We start from the raw sequence: 26579 nt of genomic DNA on the forward strand, positions 1-26579 counted from the left end.
ACATGTTTAAAAGATTGCTTTATTTCTTGGTCTTTTTTGAAAGACTTGTTTGGCCGTCTTTTAATGAGTTACATGGAGTTGAAGTATGGAAAAGAAGCCATGTTGGTTCATTAGGCTGATTGACTGCATGTTTAAATGTGAACTGATATCTCATTGGGTTAAGGCATTGGTTTATCTATCAGCTGTTTCCCACAAGGTTGTGGGTTCAAGCCCTGACACAGCCAAGGTAACAATTTAATTTCTTTTTTAAAATCTAATAGTTTGTCTACTTTGTGACATTAAACTCTAAATCTATTTGATAATTAAAAAGATCTGTTTAAAAGATTGCTTTATTTCTTTGTCTTTTTTGAAAGACTTGTTTGGCCTTCTGTTAATATGAGTTACATGTTGTTGAAGTATGAAAAAGAAGCCATGTTGGTTCATTAGGCTTATTGACTGCTTTTTTCAAATGTGAGCTGATAGCTCAATCGGTTAAGGCATTGGTTTATCTATCAGCAGGTCCCCACAAGGTTGTCGGTTCAATCCCTGACACAGCGAAGGTAACAATTTATTTTCCTTTTTAAATCTAATAGTTTGTCTACTTTGTGACATTAAACTCTAAATCTATTTGATAATTAAAAAGATCTGTTTAAAAGATTGCTTTATTTCTTTGTCTTTTTTGAAAGACTTGTTTGGCCTTCTGTTAATATGAGTTACATGTTGTTGAAGTATGAAAAAGAAGCCATGTTGGTTCATTAGGCTTATTGACTGCTTTTTTCAAATGTGAGCTGATAGCTCAATCAGTTAAGGCATTAGTTTATCTATCAGCAGATCCCCACAAGGTTGTCGGTTCAATCCCTGACACAGCGAAGGTAACAATTTATTTTCCTTTTTAAATCTAATAGTTTGTCTACTTTGTGACATTAAACTCTAAATCTATTTGATAATTTAAAAGATCTGTTTAAAAGATTGCTTTATTTCTTTGTCTTTTTTGAAAGACTTGTTTGGCCCTTCTTTTAATATGAGTTACATGTTGTTGAAGTATGGAACAGAAGCCCTGTTCGTTCATTAGGCTTATTGACTGCTTCTTCAAACGTGAACTGATAGCTCAATGGGTTAAGGCATTGGTTTATCCATCAGCAGGTCCCCACAAGGTTGTAGGTTCAAGCCCCGACACAGCCAAGGTAACAATTTAATTTCTTTTTTAAAATCTAATAGTTTGTCTACTTTGTGACATTAAACTGTAAATCTATTTGATGATTAAAAAGACATGTTTAAAAGATTGCTTTATTTCTTGGTCTTTTTTGAAAGACTTGTTTGGCCGTCTTTTAATGAGTTACATGGAGTTGAAGTATGGAAAAGAAGCCATGTTGGTTCATTAGGCTTATTGACTGCATGTTTAAATGTGAACTGATATCTCATTGGGTTAAGGCATTGGTTTATCTATCAGCAGTTTCCCACAAGGTTGTGGGTTCAAGCCCTGACACAGCCAAGGTAACAATTTAATTTCTTTTTTAAAATCTAATAGTTTGTCTACTTTGTGACATTAAACTGTAAATCTATTTGATAATTAAAAAGACATTTTTAAAAGATTGCTTTATTTCTTGGTCTTTTTTTAAAGACTTGTTTGGCCTTCTTTTAATATGAGTTACATGGTGTTGAAGTATGGAAAAGAAGCCATGTTGGTTCATTCGGCTTATTGACTGCTTTTTTAAATGTGAACTGATAGCTCAATCGGTTAAGGCATTGGTTTATCTATCAGCAGGTCCCCACAAGGTTGTAGGTTCAAGCCCCTACACAGCCAAGGTAACAATTTAATTTATTTTTTTAAATCTAATTGTTTGTCTACTTTGTGACATTAAACTGTAAATCTATTTGATGATTAAAAAGACATTTTTAAAAGATTGCTTTATTCCTTGGTCTTTTTTGAAATACTTTTTTGGCCTTCTTTTAATATGAGTTACATGTTGTTGAACTATGGAAAAGAAGCCATGTTGGTTCATTAGGCTTATTGACTGCTTGTTTAAATGTGAACTGATAGCTCAATGGGTTAAGGCATTGGTTTATCTATCAGCAGGTCCCACAAGGTTGTGGGTTCAAGGCCCGACACAGCCAAGGTAACAATTTAATTTCTTTTTTAAAATCTAATAGTTTGTCTACTTTGTGACATTAAACTCTAAATCTATTTGATAATTAAAAACACCTGTTTAAAAGATTGCTTTATTTCTTTGTCTTTTTTTAAAGACTTGTTTGGCCTTCTTTTAATATGAGTTACATGTTGTTGAAGTATGAAAAAGAAGCCATGTTGGTTCATTAGTCTTATTGACTGATTTTTCAAATGTGAGCTGATAGCTCAATCGGTTAAGGGATTGGTTTATCTATCAGCAGGTCCCCACAAGGTTGTGGGTTCAAGCCCTGACACAGCCAATGTAACAATTTAATTTCTTTTTTAAAATCTAATAGTTTGTCTACTTTGTGACATTAAACTCTAAATCTATTTGATAATTAAAAAGATCTGTTTAAAAGATTGCTTTATTTCTTTGTCTTTTTTGAAAGACTTGTTTGGCCTTCTTTTAATATGAGTTACATGTTGTTGAAGTATGAAAAAGAAGCCATGTTGGTTCATTAGGCTTATTGACTGCTTTTTTCAAATGTGAGCTGATAGCTCAATCGGTTAAGGCATTGGTTTATCTATCAGCAGGTCCCCACAAGGTTGTCGGTTCAAGCCCTGACACAGCCAAGGTAACAATTTAATTTCTTTTTTAAAATCTAATAGTTTGTCTACTTTGTGACATTAAACTGTAAATCTATTTGATAATTAAAAAGACATGTTTAAAAGATTGCTTTATTTCTTGGTCTTTTTTGAAAGACTTGTTTGGCCGTCTTTTAATGAGTTACATGGAGTTGAAGTATGGAAAAGAAGCCATGTTGGTTCATTAGGCTGATTGACTGCATGTTTAAATGTGAACTGATATCTCATTGGGTTAAGGCATTGGTTTATCTATCAGCTGTTTCCCACAAGGTTGTGGGTTCAAGCCCTGACACAGCCCAGGTAACAATTTAATTTCTTTTTTAAAATCTAATAGTTTGTCTACTTTGTGACATTAAACTCTAAATCTATTTGATAATTAAAAAGATCTGTTTAAAAGATTGCTTTATTTCTTTGTCTTTTTTGAAAGACTTGTTTGGCCTTCTGTTAATATGAGTTACATGTTGTTGAAGTATGAAAAAGAAGCCATGTTGGTTCATTAGGCTTATTGACTGCTTTTTTCAAATGTGAGCTGATAGCTCAATGGGTTAAGGCATTGGTTTATCCATCCGCAGGTCCCCACAAGGTTGTAGGTTCAAGCTCCGACACAGCCAAGGTAACAATTTAATTTCTTTTTTAAAATCTAATAGTTTGTCTACTTTGTGACATTAAACTGTAAATCTATTTGATGATTAAAAAGACATGTTTAAAAGATTGCTTTATTTCTTGGTCTTTTTTGAAAGACTTGTTTGGCCGTCTTTTAATGAGTTACATGGAGTTGAAGTATGGAAAAGAAGCCATGTTGGTTCATTAGGCTGATTGACTGCATGTTTAAATGTGAACTGATATCTCATTGGGTTAAGGCATTGGTTTATCTATCAGCTGTTTCCCACAAGGTTGTGGGTTCAAGCCCTGACACAGCCAAGGTAACAATTTAATTTCTTTTTTAAAATCTAATAGTTTGTCTACTTTGTGACATTAAACTCTAAATCTATTTGATAATTAAAAAGATCTGTTTAAAAGATTGCTTTATTTCTTTGTCTTTTTTGAAAGACTTGTTTGGCCTTCTGTTAATATGAGTTACATGTTGTTGAAGTATGAAAAAGAAGCCATGTTGGTTCATTAGGCTTATTGACTGCTTTTTTCAAATGTGAGCTGATAGCTCAATCGGTTAAGGCATTGGTTTATCTATCAGCAGGTCCCCACAAGGTTGTCGGTTCAATCCCTGACACAGCGAAGGTAACAATTTATTTTCCTTTTTAAATCTAATAGTTTGTCTACTTTGTGACATTAAACTCTAAATCTATTTGATAATTAAAAAGATCTGTTTAAAAGATTGCTTTATTTCTTTGTCTTTTTTGAAAGACTTGTTTGGCCTTCTGTTAATATGAGTTACATGTTGTTGAAGTATGAAAAAGAAGCCATGTTGGTTCATTAGGCTTATTGACTGCTTTTTTCAAATGTGAGCTGATAGCTCAATCAGTTAAGGCATTGGTTTATCTATCAGCAGATCCCCACAAGGTTGTCGGTTCAATCCCTGACACAGCGAAGGTAACAATTTATTTTCCTTTTTAAATCTAATAGTTTGTCTACTTTGTGACATTAAACTCTAAATCTATTTGATAATTTAAAAGATCTGTTTAAAAGATTGCTTTATTTCTTTGTCTTTTTTGAAAGACTTGTTTGGCCCTTCTTTTAATATGAGTTACATGTTGTTGAAGTATGGAACAGAAGCCCTGTTCGTTCATTAGGCTTATTGACTGCTTCTTCAAACGTGAACTGATAGCTCAATGGGTTAAGGCATTGGTTTATCCATCAGCAGGTCCCCACAAGGTTGTAGGTTCAAGCCCCGACACAGCCAAGGTAACAATTTAATTTCTTTTTTAAAATCTAATAGTTTGTCTACTTTGTGACATTAAACTGTAAATCTATTTGATGATTAAAAAGACATGTTTAAAAGATTGCTTTATTTCTTGGTCTTTTTTGAAAGACTTGTTTGGCCGTCTTTTAATGAGTTACATGGAGTTGAAGTATGGAAAAGAAGCCATGTTGGTTCATTAGGCTTATTGACTGCATGTTTAAATGTGAACTGATATCTCATTGGGTTAAGGCATTGGTTTATCTATCAGCAGTTTCCCACAAGGTTGTGGGTTCAAGCCCTGACACAGCCAAGGTAACAATTTAATTTCTTTTTTAAAATCTAATAGTTTGTCTACTTTGTGACATTAAACTGTAAATCTATTTGATAATTAAAAAGACATTTTTAAAAGATTGCTTTATTTCTTGGTCTTTTTTTAAAGACTTGTTTGGCCTTCTTTTAATATGAGTTACATGGTGTTGAAGTATGGAAAAGAAGCCATGTTGGTTCATTCGGCTTATTGACTGCTTTTTTAAATGTGAACTGATAGCTCAATCGGTTAAGGCATTGGTTTATCTATCAGCAGGTCCCCACAAGGTTGTAGGTTCAAGCCCCTACACAGCCAAGGTAACAATTTAATTTATTTTTTTAAATCTAATTGTTTGTCTACTTTGTGACATTAAACTGTAAATCTATTTGATGATTAAAAAGACATTTTTAAAAGATTGCTTTATTCCTTGGTCTTTTTTGAAATACTTTTTTGGCCTTCTTTTAATATGAGTTACATGTTGTTGAACTATGGAAAAGAAGCCATGTTGGTTCATTAGGCTTATTGACTGCTTGTTTAAATGTGAACTGATAGCTCAATGGGTTAAGGCATTGGTTTATCTATCAGCAGGTCCCACAAGGTTGTGGGTTCAAGGCCCGACACAGCCAAGGTAACAATTTAATTTCTTTTTTAAAATCTAATAGTTTGTCTACTTTGTGACATTAAACTCTAAATCTATTTGATAATTAAAAACACCTGTTTAAAAGATTGCTTTATTTCTTTGTCTTTTTTTAAAGACTTGTTTGGCCTTCTTTTAATATGAGTTACATGTTGTTGAAGTATGAAAAAGAAGCCATGTTGGTTCATTAGTCTTATTGACTGATTTTTCAAATGTGAGCTGATAGCTCAATCGGTTAAGGGATTGGTTTATCTATCAGCAGGTCCCCACAAGGTTGTGGGTTCAAGCCCTGACACAGCCAATGTAACAATTTAATTTCTTTTTTAAAATCTAATAGTTTGTCTACTTTGTGACATTAAACTCTAAATCTATTTGATAATTAAAAAGATCTGTTTAAAAGATTGCTTTATTTCTTTGTCTTTTTTGAAAGACTTGTTTGGCCTTCTTTTAATATGAGTTACATGTTGTTGAAGTATGAAAAAGAAGCCATGTTGGTTCATTAGGCTTATTGACTGCTTTTTTCAAATGTGAGCTGATAGCTCAATCGGTTAAGGCATTGGTTTATCTATCAGCAGGTCCCCACAAGGTTGTCGGTTCAAGCCCTGACACAGCCAAGGTAACAATTTAATTTCTTTTTTAAAATCTAATAGTTTGTCTACTTTGTGACATTAAACTGTAAATCTATTTGATAATTAAAAAGACATGTTTAAAAGATTGCTTTATTTCTTGGTCTTTTTTGAAAGACTTGTTTGCCCTTATTTTAATGGGTTACATGGTGTTGAAGTATGGAAAAGAAGCCATGTTGGTTCATTAGGCTTATTGACTGCTTTTTCAAATGTGAACTGATAGCTCAATGGGTTAAGGCATTGGTTTATCTATCAGCAGGTCCCCACAAGGTTGTAGGTTCAAGCCCCGACACAGCCAAGGTAACAATTTAATTTCTTTTTTAAAATCTAATAGTTTGTCTACTTTGTGACATTAAACTGTAAATCTATTTGATGATTAAAAAGACATGTTTAAAAGATTGCTTTATTTCTTGGTCTTTTTTGAAAGACTTGTTTGGCCGTATTTTAATGGGTTACATGGTGTTGAAGTATGGAAAAGAAGCCATTTTGGTTCATTAGGCTTATTGACTGCTTTTTCAAATGTGAATTGATAGCTCAATCGGTTAAGGCATTGGTTTATCTATCAGCAGGTCCCCACAAGGTTGTGGGTTCAAGCCCCGACACAGCCAAGGTAACAATTGAATTTCTTTTTTAAAATCTCATAGTTTGTCTACTTTGTGACATTAAACTGTAAATCTATTTGATAATTAAAAAGACATTTTTAAAAGATTGCTTTATTCCTTGGTCTTTTTTGAAAGACTTGTTTGGCCGTCTTTTAATGAGTTACATGGAGTTGAAGTATGGAAAAGAAGCCATGTTGGTTCATTAGGCTGATTGACTGCATGTTTAAATGTGAACTGATATCTCATTGGGTTAAGGCATTGGTTTATCTATCAGCTGTTTCCCACAAGGTTGTGGGTTCAAGCCCTGACACAGCCAAGGTAACAATTTAATTTCTTTTTTAAAATCTAATAGTTTGTCTACTTTGTGACATTAAACTCTAAATCTATTTGATAATTAAAAAGATCTGTTTAAAAGATTGCTTTATTTCTTTGTCTTTTTTGAAAGACTTGTTTGGCCTTCTGTTAATATGAGTTACATATTGTTGAAGTATGGAACAGAAGCCCTGTTCGTTCATTAGGCTTATTGACTGCTTCTTCAAACGTGAACTGATAGCTCAATGGGTTAAGGCATTGGTTTATCCATCAGCAGGTCCCCACAAGGTTGTAGGTTCATGCCCCGACACAGCCAAGGTAACAATTTAATTTCTTTTTTAAAATCTAATAGTTTGTCTACTTTGTGACATTAAACTGTAACTCTATTTGATGATTAAAAAGACATGTTTAAAAGATTGCTTTATTTCTTGGTCTTTTTTGAAAGACTTGTTTGGCCGTCTTTTAATGAGTTACATGGAGTTGAAGTATGGAAAAGAAGCCATGTTGGTTCATTAGGCTTATTGACTGCATGTTTAAATGTGAACTGATATCTCATTGGGTTAAGGCATTGGTTTATCTATCAGCAGTTTCCCACAAGGTTGTGGGTTCAAGCCCTGACACAGCCAAGGTAACAATTTAATTTCTTTTTTTAAAATCTAATAGTTTGTCTACTTTGTGACATTAAACTGTAAATCTATTTGATAATTAAAAAGACATGTTTAAAAGATTGCTTTATTTCTTGGTCTTTTTTGAAAGACTTGTTTGACCTTATTTTAATGGGTTACATGGTGTTGAAGTATGGAAAAGAAGCCATGTTGGTTCATTAGGCTTATTGACTGCTTTTTCAAATGTGAACTGATAGCTCAATGGGTTAAGGCATTGTTTTATCTATCAGCAGGTCCCCACAAGGTTGTAGGTTCAAGCCCCGACACAGCCAAGGTAACAATTTAGTTTCTTTTTAAAAATCTAATAGTTTGTCTACTTTGTGACATTAAACTGTAAATCTATTTGATGATTAAAAAGACATGTTTAAAAGATTGCTTTATTTCTTGGTCTTTTTTGAAAGACTTGTTTGGCCGTATTTTAATGGGTTACATGGTGTTGAAGTATGGAAAAGAAGCCATTTTGGTTCATTAGGCTTATTGACTGCTTTTTCAAATGTGAGCTGATAGCTCAATCGGTTAAGGCATTGGTTTATCTATCAGCAGGTCCCCACAAGGTTGTCGGTTCAATCCCTGACACAGGGAAGGTAACAATTTATTTTCCTTTTTAAAATCTAATAGTTTGTTTACTTTGTGACATTAAACTCTAAATCAATTTGATAATTTAAAAGATCTGTTTAAAAGATTGCTTTATTTCTTTGTCTTTTTTGAAAGACTTGTTTGGCCCTTCTTTTAATATGAGTTACATGTTGTTGAAGTATGGAACAGAAGCCCTGTTCGTTCATTAGGCTTATTGACTGCTTCTTCAAACGTGAACTGATAGCTCAATGGGTTAAGGCATTGGTTTATCCATCAGCAGGTCCCCACAAGGTTGTAGGTTCAATCCCTGACACAGCGAAGGTAACAATTTATTTTCCTTTTTAAATCTAATAGTTTGTCTACTTTGTGACATTAAACTCTAAATCTATTTGATAATTTAAAAGATCTGTTTAAAAGATTGCTTTATTTCTTTGTCTTTTTCGAAAGACTTGTTTGGCCCTTCTTTTAATATGAGTTACATGTTGTTGAAGTATGGAACAGAAGCCCTGTTCGTTCATTAGGCTTATTGACTGCTTCTTCAAACGTGAACTGATAGCTCAATGGGTTAAGGCATTGGTTTATCCATCAGCAGGTCCCCACAAGGTTGTAGGTTCAAGCCCCGACACAGCCAAGGTAACAATTTAATTTCTTTTTTAAAATCTAATAGTTTGTCTACTTTGTGACATTAAACTGTAAATCTTTTTGATGATTAAAAAGACATGTTTAAAAGATTGCTTTATTTCTTGGTCTTTTTTGAAAGACTTGTTTGGCCGTCTTTTAATGAGTTACATGGAGTTGAAGTATGGAAAAGAAGCCATGTTGGTTCATTAGGCTGATTGACTGCATGTTTAAATGTGAACTGATATCTCATTGGGTTAAGGCATTGGTTTATCTATCAGCTGTTTCCCACAAGGTTGTGGGTTCAAGCCCTGACACAGCCAAGGTAACAATTTAATTTCTTTTTTAAAATCTAATAGTTTGTCTACTTTGTGACATTAAACTCTAAATCTATTTGATAATTAAAAAGATCTGTTTAAAAGATTGCTTTATTTCTTTGTCTTTTTTGAAAGACTTGTTTGGCCTTCTGTTAATATGAGTTACATGTTGTTGAAGTATGAAAAAGAAGCCATGTTGGTTCATTAGGCTTATTGACTGCTTTTTTCAAATGTGAGCTGATAGCTCAATGGGTTAAGGCATTGGTTTATCCATCCGCAGGTCCCCACAAGGTTGTAGGTTCAAGCTCCGACACAGCCAAGGTAACAATTTAATTTCTTTTTTAAAATCTAATAGTTTGTCTACTTTGTGACATTAAACTGTAAATCTATTTGATGATTAAAAAGACATGTTTAAAAGATTGCTTTATTTCTTGGTCTTTTTTGAAAGACTTGTTTGGCCGTCTTTTAATGAGTTACATGGAGTTGAAGTATGGAAAAGAAGCCATGTTGGTTCATTAGGCTGATTGACTGCATGTTTAAATGTGAACTGATATCTCATTGGGTTAAGGCATTGGTTTATCTATCAGCTGTTTCCCACAAGGTTGTGGGTTCAAGCCCTGACACAGCCAAGGTAACAATTTAATTTCTTTTTTAAAATCTAATAGTTTGTCTACTTTGTGACATTAAACTCTAAATCTATTTGATAATTAAAAAGATCTGTTTAAAAGATTGCTTTATTTCTTTGTCTTTTTTGAAAGACTTGTTTGGCCTTCTGTTAATATGAGTTACATGTTGTTGAAGTATGAAAAAGAAGCCATGTTGGTTCATTAGGCTTATTGACTGCTTTTTTCAAATGTGAGCTGATAGCTCAATCGGTTAAGGCATTGGTTTATCCATCCGCAGGTCCCCACAAGGTTGTAGGTTCAAGCTCCGACACAGCCAAGGTAACAATTTAATTTCTTTTTTAAAATCTAATAGTTTGTCTACTTTGTGACATTAAACTGTAAATCTATTTGATGATTAAAAAGACATGTTTAAAAGATTGCTTTATTTCTTGGTCTTTTTTGAAAGACTTGTTTGGCCGTCTTTTAATGAGTTACATGGAGTTGAAGTATGGAAAAGAAGCCATGTTGGTTCATTAGGCTGATTGACTGCATGTTTAAATGTGAACTGATATCTCATTGGGTTAAGGCATTGGTTTATCTATCAGCTGTTTCCCACAAGGTTGTGGGTTCAAGCCCTGACACAGCCAAGGTAACAATTTAATTTCTTTTTTAAAATCTAATAGTTTGTCTACTTTGTGACATTAAACTCTAAATCTATTTGATAATTAAAAAGATCTGTTTAAAAGATTGCTTTATTTCTTTGTCTTTTTTGAAAGACTTGTTTGGCCTTCTGTTAATATGAGTTACATGTTGTTGAAGTATGAAAAAGAAGCCATGTTGGTTCATTAGGCTTATTGACTGCTTTTTTCAAATGTGAGCTGATAGCTCAATCGGTTAAGGCATTGGTTTATCTATCAGCAGGTCCCCACAAGGTTGTCGGTTCAATCCCTGACACAGCGAAGGTAACAATTTATTTTCCTTTTTAAAATCTAATAGTTTGTCTACTTTGTGACATTAAACTCTAAATCTATTTGATAATTTAAAAGATCTGTTTAAAAGATTGCTTTATTTCTTTGTCTTTTTTGAAAGACTTGTTTGGCCCTTCTTTTAATATGAGTTACATGTTGTTGAAGTATGGAACAGAAGCCCTGTTCGTTCATTAGGCTTATTGACTGCTTCTTCAAAAGTGAACTGATAGCTCAATGGGTTAAGGCATTGGTTTATCCATCAGCAGGTCCCCACAAGGTTGTAGGTTTAAGCCCTGACACAGCCAAGGTAACAATTTAATTTCTTTTTTAAAATCTAATAGTTTGTCTACTTTGTGACATTAAACTGTAAATCTCTTTGATGATTAAAAAGACATGTTTAAAAGATTGCTTTATTTCTTGGTCTTTTTTGAAAGACTTGTTTGGCCGTCTTTTAATGAGTTACATGGAGTTGAAGTATGGAAAAGAAGCCATGTTGGTTCATTAGGCTTATTGACTGCATGTTTAAATGTGAACTGATAGCTCAATGGGTTAAGGCATTGGTTTATCTATTAGCAGGTCCCCACAAGGTTGTAGGTTCAAGCCCCGACACAGCCAAGGTAACAATTTAATTTCTTTTTTAAAATCTAATAGTTTGTCTACTTTGTGACATTAAACTGTAAATCTATTTAATGATTAAAAAGACATGTTTAAAAGATTGCTTTATTTCTTGGTCTTTTTTGAAAGACTTGTTTGGCCGTATTTTAATGGGTTACATGGTGTTGAAGTATGGAAAAGAAGCCATTTTGGTTCATTAGGCTTATTGACTGCTTTTTCAAATGTGAATTGATAGCTCAATCGGTTAAGGCATTGGTTTATCTATCAGCAGGTCCCCACAAGGTTGTGGGTTCAAGCCCCGACACAGCCAAGGTAACAATTGAATTTCTTTTTTAAAATCTCATAGTTTGTCTACTTTGTGACATTAAACTGTAAATCTATTTGATAATTAAAAAGACATTTTTAAAAGATTGCTTTATTCCTTGGTCTTTTTTGAAAGACTTGTTTGGCCGTCTTTTAATGAGTTACATGGAGTTGAAGTATGGAAAAGAAGCCATGTTGGTTCATTAGGCTGATTGACTGCATGTTTAAATGTGAACTGATATCTCATTGGGTTAAGGCATTGGTTTATCTATCAGCTGTTTCCCACAAGGTTGTGGGTTCAAGCCCTGACACAGCCAAGGTAACAATTTAATTTCTTTTTTAAAATCTAATAGTTTGTCTACTTTGTGACATTAAACTCTAAATCTATTTGATAATTAAAAAGATCTGTTTAAAAGATTGCTTTATTTCTTTGTCTTTTTTGAAAGACTTGTTTGGCCTTCTGTTAATATGAGTTACATGTTGTTGAAGTATGGAACAGAAGCCCTGTTCGTTCATTAGGCTTATTGACTGCTTCTTCAAACGTGAACTGATAGCTCAATGGGTTAAGGCATTGGTTTATCCATCAGCAGGTCCCCACAAAGTTGTAGGTTCATGCCCCGACACAGCCAAGGTAACAATTTAATTTCTTTTTTAAAATCTAATAGTTTGTCTACTTTGTGACATTAAACTGTAACTCTATTTGATGATTAAAAAGACATGTTTAAAAGATTGCTTTATTTCTTGGTCTTTTTTGAAAGACTTGTTTGGCCGTCTTTTAATGAGTTACATGGAGTTGAAGTATGGAAAAGAAGCCATGTTGGTTCATTAGGCTTATTGACTGCATGTTTAAATGTGAACTGATATCTCATTGGGTTAAGGCATTGGTTTATCTATCAGCAGTTTCCCACAAGGTTGTGGGTTCAAGCCCTGACACAGCCAAGGTAACAATTTAATTTCTTTTTTTAAAATCTAATAGTTTGTCTACTTTGTGACATTAAACTGTAAATCTATTTGATAATTAAAAAGACATGTTTAAAAGATTGCTTTATTTCTTGGTCTTTTTTGAAAGACTTGTTTGACCTTATTTTAATGGGTTACATGGTGTTGAAGTATGGAAAAGAAGCCATGTTGGTTCATTAGGCTTATTGACTGCTTTTTCAAATGTGAACTGATAGCTCAATGGGTTAAGGCATTGTTTTATCTATCAGCAGGTCCCCACAAGGTTGTAGGTTCAAGCCCCGACACAGCCAAGGTAACAATTTAGTTTCTTTTTAAAAATCTAATAGTTTGTCTACTTTGTGACATTAAACTGTAAATCTATTTGATGATTAAAAAGACATGTTTAAAAGATTGCTTTATTTCTTGGTCTTTTTTGAAAGACTTGTTTGGCCGTATTTTAATGGGTTACATGGTGTTGAAGTATGGAAAAGAAGCCATTTTGGTTCATTAGGCTTATTGACTGCTTTTTCAAATGTGAGCTGATAGCTCAATCGGTTAAGGCATTGGTTTATCTATCAGCAGGTCCCCACAAGGTTGTCGGTTCAATCCCTGACACAGGGAAGGTAACAATTTATTTTCCTTTTTAAAATCTAATAGTTTGTTTACTTTGTGACATTAAACTCTAAATCAATTTGATAATTTAAAAGATCTGTTTAAAAGATTGCTTTATTTCTTTGTCTTTTTTGAAAGACTTGTTTGGCCCTTCTTTTAATATGAGTTACATGTTGTTGAAGTATGGAACAGAAGCCCTGTTCGTTCATTAGGCTTATTGACTGCTTCTTCAAACGTGAACTGATAGCTCAATGGGTTAAGGCATTGGTTTATCCATCAGCAGGTCCCCACAAGGTTGTAGGTTCAATCCCTGACACAGCGAAGGTAACAATTTATTTTCCTTTTTAAATCTAATAGTTTGTCTACTTTGTGACATTAAACTCTAAATCTATTTGATAATTTAAAAGATCTGTTTAAAAGATTGCTTTATTTCTTTGTCTTTTTCGAAAGACTTGTTTGGCCCTTCTTTTAATATGAGTTACATGTTGTTGAAGTATGGAACAGAAGCCCTGTTCGTTCATTAGGCTTATTGACTGCTTCTTCAAACGTGAACTGATAGCTCAATGGGTTAAGGCATTGGTTTATCCATCAGCAGGTCCCCACAAGGTTGTAGGTTCAAGCCCCGACACAGCCAAGGTAACAATTTAATTTCTTTTTTAAAATCTAATAGTTTGTCTACTTTGTGACATTAAACTGTAAATCTTTTTGATGATTAAAAAGACATGTTTAAAAGATTGCTTTATTTCTTGGTCTTTTTTGAAAGACTTGTTTGGCCGTCTTTTAATGAGTTACATGGAGTTGAAGTATGGAAAAGAAGCCATGTTGGTTCATTAGGCTGATTGACTGCATGTTTAAATGTGAACTGATATCTCATTGGGTTAAGGCATTGGTTTATCTATCAGCTGTTTCCCACAAGGTTGTGGGTTCAAGCCCTGACACAGCCAAGGTAACAATTTAATTTCTTTTTTAAAATCTAATAGTTTGTCTACTTTGTGACATTAAACTCTAAATCTATTTGATAATTAAAAAGATCTGTTTAAAAGATTGCTTTATTTCTTTGTCTTTTTTGAAAGACTTGTTTGGCCTTCTGTTAATATGAGTTACATGTTGTTGAAGTATGAAAAAGAAGCCATGTTGGTTCATTAGGCTTATTGACTGCTTTTTTCAAATGTGAGCTGATAGCTCAATGGGTTAAGGCATTGGTTTATCCATCCGCAGGTCCCCACAAGGTTGTAGGTTCAAGCTCCGACACAGCCAAGGTAACAATTTAATTTCTTTTTTAAAATCTAATAGTTTGTCTACTTTGTGACATTAAACTGTAAATCTATTTGATGATTAAAAAGACATGTTTAAAAGATTGCTTTATTTCTTGGTCTTTTTTGAAAGACTTGTTTGGCCGTCTTTTAATGAGTTACATGGAGTTGAAGTATGGAAAAGAAGCCATGTTGGTTCATTAGGCTGATTGACTGCATGTTTAAATGTGAACTGATATCTCATTGGGTTAAGGCATTGGTTTATCTATCAGCTGTTTCCCACAAGGTTGTGGGTTCAAGCCCTGACACAGCCAAGGTAACAATTTAATTTCTTTTTTAAAATCTAATAGTTTGTCTACTTTGTGACATTAAACTCTAAATCTATTTGATAATTAAAAAGATCTGTTTAAAAGATTGCTTTATTTCTTTGTCTTTTTTGAAAGACTTGTTTGGCCTTCTGTTAATATGAGTTACATGTTGTTGAAGTATGAAAAAGAAGCCATGTTGGTTCATTAGGCTTATTGACTGCTTTTTTCAAATGTGAGCTGATAGCTCAATCGGTTAAGGCATTGGTTTATCCATCCGCAGGTCCCCACAAGGTTGTAGGTTCAAGCTCCGACACAGCCAAGGTAACAATTTAATTTCTTTTTTAAAATCTAATAGTTTGTCTACTTTGTGACATTAAACTGTAAATCTATTTGATGATTAAAAAGACATGTTTAAAAGATTGCTTTATTTCTTGGTCTTTTTTGAAAGACTTGTTTGGCCGTCTTTTAATGAGTTACATGGAGTTGAAGTATGGAAAAGAAGCCATGTTGGTTCATTAGGCTGATTGACTGCATGTTTAAATGTGAACTGATATCTCATTGGGTTAAGGCATTGGTTTATCTATCAGCTGTTTCCCACAAGGTTGTGGGTTCAAGCCCTGACACAGCCAAGGTAACAATTTAATTTCTTTTTTAAAATCTAATAGTTTGTCTACTTTGTGACATTAAACTCTAAATCTATTTGATAATTAAAAAGATCTGTTTAAAAGATTGCTTTATTTCTTTGTCTTTTTTGAAAGACTTGTTTGGCCTTCTGTTAATATGAGTTACATGTTGTTGAAGTATGAAAAAGAAGCCATGTTGGTTCATTAGGCTTATTGACTGCTTTTTTCAAATGTGAGCTGATAGCTCAATCGGTTAAGGCATTGGTTTATCTATCAGCAGGTCCCCACAAGGTTGTCGGTTCAATCCCTGACACAGCGAAGGTAACAATTTATTTTCCTTTTTAAAATCTAATAGTTTGTCTACTTTGTGACATTAAACTCTAAATCTATTTGATAATTTAAAAGATCTGTTTAAAAGATTGCTTTATTTCTTTGTCTTTTTTGAAAGACTTGTTTGGCCCTTCTTTTAATATGAGTTACATGTTGTTGAAGTATGGAACAGAAGCCCTGTTCGTTCATTAGGCTTATTGACTGCTTCTTCAAAAGTGAACTGATAGCTCAATGGGTTAAGGCATTGGTTTATCCATCAGCAGGTCCCCACAAGGTTGTAGGTTTAAGCCCTGACACAGCCAAGGTAACAATTTAATTTCTTTTTTAAAATCTAATAGTTTGTCTACTTTGTGACATTAAACTGTAAATCTCTTTGATGATTAAAAAGACATGTTTAAAAGATTGCTTTATTTCTTGGTCTTTTTTGAAAGACTTGTTTGGCCGTCTTTTAATGAGTTACATGGAGTTGAAGTATGGAAAAGAAGCCATGTTGGTTCATTAGGCTTATTGACTGCATGTTTAAATGTGAACTGATAGCTCAATGGGTTAAGGCATTGGTTTATCTATTAGCAGGTCCCCACAAGGTTGTAGGTTCAAGCCCCGACACAGCCAAGGTAACAATTTAATTTCTTTTTTAAAATCTAATAGTTTGTCTACTTTGTGACATTAAACTGTAAATCTATTTAATGATTAAAAAGACATGTTTAAAAGATTGCTTTATTTCTTGGTCTTTTTTGAAAGACTTGTTTGGCCGTATTTTAATGGGTTACATGGTGTTGAAGTATGGAAAAGAAGCCATTTTGGTTCATTAGGCTTATTGACTGCTTTTTCAAATGTGAATTGATAGCTCAATCGGTTAAGGCATTGGTTTATCTATCAGCAGGTCCCCACAAGGTTGTGGGTTCAAGCCCCGACACAGCCAAGGTAACAATTGAATTTCTTTTTTAAAATCTCATAGTTTGTCTACTTTGTGACATTAAACTGTAAATCTATTTGATAATTAAAAAGACATTTTTAAAAGATTGCTTTATTCCTTGGTCTTTTTTGAAAGACTTGTTTGGCCGTCTTTTAATGAGTTACATGGAGTTGAAGTATGGAAAAGAAGCCATGTTGGTTCATTAGGCTGATTGACTGCATGTTTAAATGTGAACTGATATCTCATTGGGTTAAGGCATTGGTTTATCTATCAGCTGTTTCCCACAAGGTTGTGGGTTCAAGCCCTGACACAGCCAAGGTAACAATTTAATTTCTTTTTTAAAATCTAATAGTTTGTCTACTTTGTGACATTAAACTCTAAATCTATTTGATAATTAAAAAGATCTGTTTAAAAGATTGCTTTATTTCTTTGTCTTTTTTGAAAGACTTGTTTGGCCTTCTGTTAATATGAGTTACATGTTGTTGAAGTATGGAACAGAAGCCCTGTTCGTTCATTAGGCTTATTGACTGCTTCTTCAAACGTGAACTGATAGCTCAATGGGTTAAGGCATTGGTTTATCCATCAGCAGGTCCCCACAAAGTTGTAGGTTCATGCCCCGACACAGCCAAGGTAACAATTTAATTTCTTTTTTAAAATCTAATAGTTTGTCTACTTTGTGACATTAAACTGTAACTCTATTTGATGATTAAAAAGACATGTTTAAAAGATTGCTTTATTTCTTGGTCTTTTTTGAAAGACTTGTTTGGCCGTCTTTTAATGAGTTACATGGAGTTGAAGTATGGAAAAGAAGCCATGTTGGTTCATTAGGCTTATTGACTGCATGTTTAAATGTGAACTGATATCTCATTGGGTTAAGGCATTGGTTTATCTATCAGCAGTTTCCCACAAGGTTGTGGGTTCAAGCCCTGACACAGCCAAGGTAACAATTTAATTTCTTTTTTTAAAATCTAATAGTTTGTCTACTTTGTGACATTAAACTGTAAATCTATTTGATAATTAAAAAGACATGTTTAAAAGATTGCTTTATTTCTTGGTCTTTTTTGAAAGACTTGTTTGACCTTATTTTAATGGGTTACATGGTGTTGAAGTATGGAAAAGAAGCCATGTTGGTTCATTAGGCTTATTGACTGCTTTTTCAAATGTGAACTGATAGCTCAATGGGTTAAGGCATTGTTTTATCTATCAGCAGGTCCCCACAAGGTTGTAGGTTCAAGCCCCGACACAGCCAAGGTAACAATTTAGTTTCTTTTTAAAAATCTAATAGTTTGTCTACTTTGTGACATTAAACTGTAAATCTATTTGATGATTAAAAAGACATGTTTAAAAGATTGCTTTATTTCTTGGTCTTTTTTGAAAGACTTGTTTGGCCGTATTTTAATGGGTTACATGGTGTTGAAGTATGGAAAAGAAGCCATTTTGGTTCATTAGGCTTATTGACTGCTTTTTCAAATGTGAGCTGATAGCTCAATCGGTTAAGGCATTGGTTTATCTATCAGCAGGTCCCCACAAGGTTGTCGGTTCAATCCCTGACACAGGGAAGGTAACAATTTATTTTCCTTTTTAAAATCTAATAGTTTGTTTACTTTGTGACATTAAACTCTAAATCAATTTGATAATTTAAAAGATCTGTTTAAAAGATTGCTTTATTTCTTTGTCTTTTTTGAAAGACTTGTTTGGCCCTTCTTTTAATATGAGTTACATGTTGTTGAAGTATGGAACAGAAGCCCTGTTCGTTCATTAGGCTTATTGACTGCTTCTTCAAACGTGAACTGATAGCTCAATGGGTTAAGGCATTGGTTTATCCATCAGCAGGTCCCCACAAGGTTGTAGGTTCAATCCCTGACACAGCGAAGGTAACAATTTATTTTCCTTTTTAAATCTAATAGTTTGTCTACTTTGTGACATTAAACTCTAAATCTATTTGATAATTTAAAAGATCTGTTTAAAAGATTGCTTTATTTCTTTGTCTTTTTCGAAAGACTTGTTTGGCCCTTCTTTTAATATGAGTTACATGTTGTTGAAGTATGGAACAGAAGCCCTGTTCGTTCATTAGGCTTATTGACTGCTTCTTCAAACGTGAACTGATAGCTCAATGGGTTAAGGCATTGGTTTATCCATCAGCAGGTCCCCACAAGGTTGTAGGTTCAAGCCCCGACACAGCCAAGGTAACAATTTAATTTCTTTTTTAAAATCTAATAGTTTGTCTACTTTGTGACATTAAACTGTAAATCTTTTTGATGATTAAAAAGACATGTTTAAAAGATTGCTTTATTTCTTGGTCTTTTTTGAAAGACTTGTTTGGCCGTCTTTTAATGAGTTACATGGAGTTGAAGTATGGAAAAGAAGCCATGTTGGTTCATTAGGCTGATTGACTGCATGTTTAAATGTGAACTGATATCTCATTGGGTTAAGGCATTGGTTTATCTATCAGCTGTTTCCCACAAGGTTGTGGGTTCAAGCCCTGACACAGCCAAGGTAACAATTTAATTTCTTTTTTAAAATCTAATAGTTTGTCTACTTTGTGACATTAAACTCTAAATCTATTTGATAATTAAAAAGATCTGTTTAAAAGATTGCTTTATTTCTTTGTCTTTTTTGAAAGACTTGTTTGGCCTTCTGTTAATATGAGTTACATGTTGTTGAAGTATGAAAAAGAAGCCATGTTGGTTCATTAGGCTTATTGACTGCTTTTTTCAAATGTGAGCTGATAGCTCAATGGGTTAAGGCATTGGTTTATCCATCCGCAGGTCCCCACAAGGTTGTAGGTTCAAGCTCCGACACAGCCAAGGTAACAATTTAATTTCTTTTTTAAAATCTAATAGTTTGTCTACTTTGTGACATTAAACTGTAAATCTATTTGATGATTAAAAAGACATGTTTAAAAGATTGCTTTATTTCTTGGTCTTTTTTGAAAGACTTGTTTGGCCGTCTTTTAATGAGTTACATGGAGTTGAAGTATGGAAAAGAAGCCATGTTGGTTCATTAGGCTGATTGACTGCATGTTTAAATGTGAACTGATATCTCATTGGGTTAAGGCATTGGTTTATCTATCAGCTGTTTCCCACAAGGTTGTGGGTTCAAGCCCTGACACAGCCAAGGTAACAATTTAATTTCTTTTTTAAAATCTAATAGTTTGTCTACTTTGTGACATTAAACTCTAAATCTATTTGATAATTAAAAAGATCTGTTTAAAAGATTGCTTTATTTCTTTGTCTTTTTTGAAAGACTTGTTTGGCCTTCTGTTAATATGAGTTACATGTTGTTGAAGTATGAAAAAGAAGCCATGTTGGTTCATTAGGCTTATTGACTGCTTTTTTCAAATGTGAGCTGATAGCTCAATCGGTTAAGGCATTGGTTTATCCATCCGCAGGTCCCCACAAGGTTGTAGGTTCAAGCTCCGACACAGCCAAGGTAACAATTTAATTTCTTTTTTAAAATCTAATAGTTTGTCTACTTTGTGACATTAAACTGTAAATCTATTTGATGATTAAAAAGACATGTTTAAAAGATTGCTTTATTTCTTGGTCTTTTTTGAAAGACTTGTTTGGCCGTCTTTTAATGAGTTACATGGAGTTGAAGTATGGAAAAGAAGCCATGTTGGTTCATTAGGCTGATTGACTGCATGTTTAAATGTGAACTGATATCTCATTGGGTTAAGGCATTGGTTTATCTATCAGCTGTTTCCCACAAGGTTGTGGGTTCAAGCCCTGACACAGCCAAGGTAACAATTTAATTTCTTTTTTAAAATCTAATAGTTTGTCTACTTTGTGACATTAAACTCTAAATCTATTTGATAATTAAAAAGATCTGTTTAAAAGATTGCTTTATTTCTTTGTCTTTTTTGAAAGACTTGTTTGGCCTTCTGTTAATATGAGTTACATGTTGTTGAAGTATGAAAAAGAAGCCATGTTGGTTCATTAGGCTTATTGACTGCTTTTTTCAAATGTGAGCTGATAGCTCAATCGGTTAAGGCATTGGTTTATCTATCAGCAGGTCCCCACAAGGTTGTCGGTTCAATCCCTGACACAGCGAAGGTAACAATTTATTTTCCTTTTTAAAATCTAATAGTTTGTCTACTTTGTGACATTAAACTCTAAATCTATTTGATAATTTAAAAGATCTGTTTAAAAGATTGCTTTATTTCTTTGTCTTTTTTGAAAGACTTGTTTGGCCCTTCTTTTAATATGAGTTACATGTTGTTGAAGTATGGAACAGAAGCCCTGTTCGTTCATTAGGCTTATTGACTGCTTCTTCAAAAGTGAACTGATAGCTCAATGGGTTAAGGCATTGGTTTATCCATCAGCAGGTCCCCACAAGGTTGTAGGTTTAAGCCCTGACACAGCCAAGGTAACAATTTAATTTCTTTTTTAAAATCTAATAGTTTGTCTACTTTGTGACATTAAACTGTAAATCTCTTTGATGATTAAAAAGACATGTTTAAAAGATTGCTTTATTTCTTGGTCTTTTTTGAAAGACTTGTTTGGCCGTCTTTTAATGAGTTACATGGAGTTGAAGTATGGAAAAGAAGCCATGTTGGTTCATTAGGCTTATTGACTGCATGTTTAAATGTGAACTGATAGCTCAATGGGTTAAGGCATTGGTTTATCTATTAGCAGGTCCCCACAAGGTTGTAGGTTCAAGCCCCGACACAGCCAAGGTAACAATTTAATTTCTTTTTTAAAATCTAATAGTTTGTCTACTTTGTGACATTAAACTGTAAATCTATTTAATGATTAAAAAGACATGTTTAAAAGATTGCTTTATTTCTTGGTCTTTTTTGAAAGACTTGTTTGGTCTTATTTTAATGGGTTACATGGTGTTGAAGTATGGAAAAGAAGCCATTTTGGTTCATTAAGCTTATTGACTGCTTTTTCAAATGTGAACTGATAGCTCAATCGGTTAAGGCATTGGTTTATCTAGCAGCAGGTCCCCACAAGGTTGTGGGTTCAAGCCCCGACACAGCCAAGGTAACAATTGAATTTCTTTTTTAAAATCTCATAGTTTGTCTACTTTGTGACATTAAACTGTAAATCTATTTGATAATTAAAAAGACATTTTTAAAAGATTGCTTTATTCCTTGGTCTTTTTTGAAAGACTTGTTTGGCCTTCTTTTAATATGAGTTACATGGTGTTGAAGTATGGAAAAGAAGCCATGTTGGTTCATTCGGCTTATTGACTGCTTTTTTAAATGTGAACTGATAGCTCAATCGGTTAAGGCATTGGTTTATATATCAGCAGGTCCCCACAAGGTTGTAGGTTCAAGCCCCTACACAGCCAAGGTAACAATTTAATTTATTTTTTTAAATCTAATTGTTTGTCTACTTTGTGACATTAAACTGTAAATCTATTTGATGATTAAAAAGACATTTTTAAAAGATTGCTTTATTCCTTGGTCTTTTTTGAAAGACTTTTTTGGCCTTCTTTTAATATGAGTTACATGTTGTTGAACTATGGAAAAGAAGCCATGTTGGCTCATTAGGCTTATTGACTGCTTGTTCAAATGTGAACTGATAGCTCAATGGGTTAAGGCATTGGTTTATCTATCAGCAGGTCCCCACAAGGTTGTGGGTTCAAGCCCCGACCCAGCCAAGGTAACAATTTAATTTCTTTTTTAAAATCTAATAGTTTGTCTACTTTGTGACATTAAACTCTAAATCTATTTGATAATTAAAAAGACATTTTTAAAAGATTGCTTTATTCCTTGGTCTTTTTTGAAAGACTTGTTTGACCTTATTTTAATGGGTTACATGGTGTTGAAGTATGGAAAAGAAGCCATGTTGGTTCATTAGGCTTATTGACTGCTTTTTCAAATGTGAACTGATAGCTCAATGGGTTAAGGCATTGGTTTATCTATCAGCAGGTCCCCACAAGGTTGTAGGTTCAAGCCCCGACACAGCCAAGGTAACAATTTAGTTTCTTTTTTAAAATCTAATAGTTTGTCTACTTTGTGACATTAAACTGTAAATCTATTTGATGATTAAAAAGACATGTTTAAAAGATTGCTTTATTTCTTGGTCTTTTTTGAAAGACTTGTTTGGCCGTATTTTAATGGGTTACATGGTGTTGAAGTATGGAAAAGAAGCCATTTTGGTTCATTAGGCTTATTGACTGCTTTTTCAAATGTGAACTGATAGCTCAATAGGTTAAGGCATTGGTTTATCTATCAGCAGGTCCCCACAAGGTTGTGGGTTCAAGCCCCGACACAGCCCAGGTAACAATTGAATTTCTTTTTTTAAATCTCATAGTTTGTCTACTTTGTGACATTAAACTGTAAATCTATTTGATAATTAAAAAGACATTTTTAAAAGATTGCTTTATTCCTTGGTCTTTTTTGAAAGACTTGTTTGGCCTTCTTTTAATATGAGTTACATGGTGTTGAAGTATGGAAAAGAAGCCATGTTGGTTCATTCGGCTTATTGACTGCTTTTTTAAATGTGAACTGATAGCTCAATCGGTTAAGGCATTGGTTTATCTATCAGCAGGTCCCCACAAGGTTGTAGGTTCAAGCCCCTACACAGCCAAGGTAACAATTTAATTTATTTTTTAAAATCTAATTGTTTGTCTACTTTGTGACATTAAACTGTAAATCTATTTGATGATTAAAAAGCCATTTTTAAAAGATTGCTTTATTCCTTGGTCTTTTTTGAAAGACTTTTTTGGCCTTCTTTTAATATGAGTTACATGTTGTTGAACTATGGAAAAGAAGCCATGTTGGTTCATTAGGCTTATTGACTGCTTGTTCAAATGTGAACTGATAGCTCAATGGCTTAAGGCATTGGTTTATCTATCAGAAGGTCCCCAAAAGGTTGTGGGTTCAAGGCCCGACACAGCCAAGGTAACAATTTAATTTCTTTTTTAAAATCTAATAGTTTGTCTACTTTGTGACATTAAACTCTAAATCTATTTGATAATTAAAAACACCTGTTTAAAAGATTGCTTTATTTCTTTGTCTTTTTTTAAAGACTTGTTTGGCCTTCTTTTAATATGAGTTACATGTTGTTGAAGTATGAAAAAGAAGCCATGTTGGTTCATTAGTCTTATTGACTGCTTTTTGAAATGTGAGCTGATAGCTCAATCGGTTAAGGCATTGGTTTATCTATCAGCAGGTCCCCACAAGGTTGTGGGTTCAAGCCCTGACACAGCCAAGGTAACAATTTAATTTATTTTTTAAAATCTAATAGTTTGTCTACTTTGTGACATTAAACTGTAAATCTATTTGATGATTAAAAAGACATGTTTAAAAGATTGCTTTATTTCTTGGTCTTTTTTGAAAGACTTGTTTGGCCGTCTTTTAATGAGTTACATGGAGTTGAAGTATGGAAAAGAAGCCATGTTGGTTCATTAGGCTTATTGACTGCATGTTTAAATGTGAACTGATATCTCATTGGGTTAAGGCAATGGTTTATCTATCAGCAGTTTCCCTCAAGGTTGTGGGTTCAAGCCCTGACACAGCCAAGGTAACAATTTAATTTCTTTTTTAAAATCTAATAGTTTGTCTACTTTGTGACATTAAACTGTACATCTATTTGATAATTAAAAAGACATGTTTAAAAGATTGCTTTATTTCTTGGTCTTTTTTGAAAGACTTGTTTGCCCTTTTTTTAATGGGTTACATGGTGTTGAAGTATGGAAAAGAAGCCATGTTGGTTCATTAGGCTTATTGACTGCTTTTTTCAAATGTTAGCTGATAGCTCAATCGGTTAAGGCATTGGTTTATCTATCAGCAGGTCCCCACAAGGTTGTCGGTTCAATCCCTGACACAGCGAAGGTAACAATTTATTTTCCTTTTTAAAATCTAATAGTTTGTCTACTTTGTGACATTAAACTCTAAATCTATTTGATAATTTAAAAGATCTGTTTAAAAGATTGCTTTATTTCTTTGTCTTTTTTGAAAGACTTGTTTGGCCCTTCTTTTAATATGAGTTACATGTTGTTGAAGTATGGAACAGAAGCCCTGTTCGTTCATTAGGCTTATTGACTGCTTCTTCAAACGTGAACTGATAGCTCAATGGGTTAAGGCATTGGTTTATCCATCAGCAGGTCCCCACAAGGTTGTAGGTTCAAGCCCCGACACAGCCAAGGTAACAATTTAATTTCTTTTTTAAAATCTAATAGTTTGTCTACTTTGTGACATTAAACTGTAAATCTATTTAATGATTAAAAAGACATGTTTAAAAGATTGCTTTATTTCTTGGTCTTTTTTGAAAGACTTGTTTGGCCGTATTTTAATGGGTTACATGGTGTTGAAGTATGGAAAAGAAGCCATTTTGGTTCATTAAGCTTATTGACTGCTTTTTCAAATGTGAACTGATAGCTCAATCGGTTAAGGCATTGGTTTATCTATCAGCAGGTCCCCACAAGTTTGTGGGTTCAAGCCCCGACACAGCCAAGGTAACAATTGAATTTCTTTTTTAAAATCTAATAGTTTGTCTACTTTGTGACATTAAACTCTAAATCTATTTGATAATTAAAAAGACATTTTTAAAAGATTGCTTTATTCCTTGGTCTTTTTTGAAAGACTTGTTTGACCTTATTTTAATGGGTTACATGGTGTTGAAGTATGGAAAAGAAGCCATGTTGGTTCATTAGGCTTATTGACTGCTTTTTCAAATGTGAACTGATAGCTCAATGGGTTAAGGCATTGGTTTATCTATCAGCAGGTCCCCACAAGGTTGTAGGTTCAAGCCCCGACACAGCCAAGGTAACAATTTAGTTTCTTTTTTAAAATCTAATAGTTTGTCTACTTTGTGACATTAAACTGTAAATCTATTTGATGATTAAAAAGACATGTTTAAAAGATTGCTTTATTTCTTGGTCTTTTTTGAAAGACTTGTTTGGCCGTATTTTAATGGGTTACATGGTGTTGAAGTATGGAAAAGAAGCCCTTTTGGTTCATTAGGCTTATTGACTGCTTTTTCAAATGTGAACTGATAGCTCAATAGGTTAAGGCATTGGTTTATCTATCAGCAGGTCCCCACAAGGTTGTGGGTTCAAGCCCCGACACAGCCCAGGTAACAATTGAATTTCTTTTTTTAAATCTCATAGTTTGTCTACTTTGTGACATTAAACTGTAAATCTATTTGATAATTAAAAAGACATTTTTAAAAGATTGCTTTATTCCTTGGTCTTTTTTGAAAGACTTGTTTGGCCTTCTTTTAATATGAGTTACATGGTGTTGAAGTATGGAAAAGAAGCCATGTTGGTTCATTCGGCTTATTGACTGCTTTTTTAAATGTGAACTGATAGCTCAATCGGTTAAGGCATTGGTTTATCTATCAGCAGGTCCCCACAAGGTTGTAGGTTCAAGCCCCTACACAGCCAAGGTAACAATTTAATTTATTTTTTAAAATCTAATTGTTTGTCTACTTTGTGACATTAAACTGTAAATCTATTTGATGATTAAAAAGCCATTTTTAAAAGATTGCTTTATTCCTTGGTCTTTTTTGAAAGACTTTTTTGGCCTTCTTTTAATATGAGTTACATGTTGTTGAACTATGGAAAAGAAGCCATGTTGGTTCATTAGGCTTATTGACTGCTTGTTCAAATGTGAACTGATAGCTCAATGGCTTAAGGCATTGGTTTATCTATCAGAAGGTCCCCAAAAGGTTGTGGGTTCAAGGCCCGACACAGCCAAGGTAACAATTTAATTTCTTTTTTAAAATCTAATAGTTTGTCTACTTTGTGACATTAAACTCTAAATCTATTTGATAATTAAAAACACCTGTTTAAAAGATTGCTTTATTTCTTTGTCTTTTTTTAAAGACTTGTTTGGCCTTCTTTTAATATGAGTTACATGTTGTTGAAGTATGAAAAAGAAGCCATGTTGGTTCATTAGTC

This window comes from Silurus aristotelis (genome assembly GCF_946808225.1).
Source record: "Silurus aristotelis genome assembly, chromosome: 5".
Taxonomy (NCBI): Eukaryota; Metazoa; Chordata; class Actinopteri; order Siluriformes; family Siluridae; genus Silurus; species Silurus aristotelis.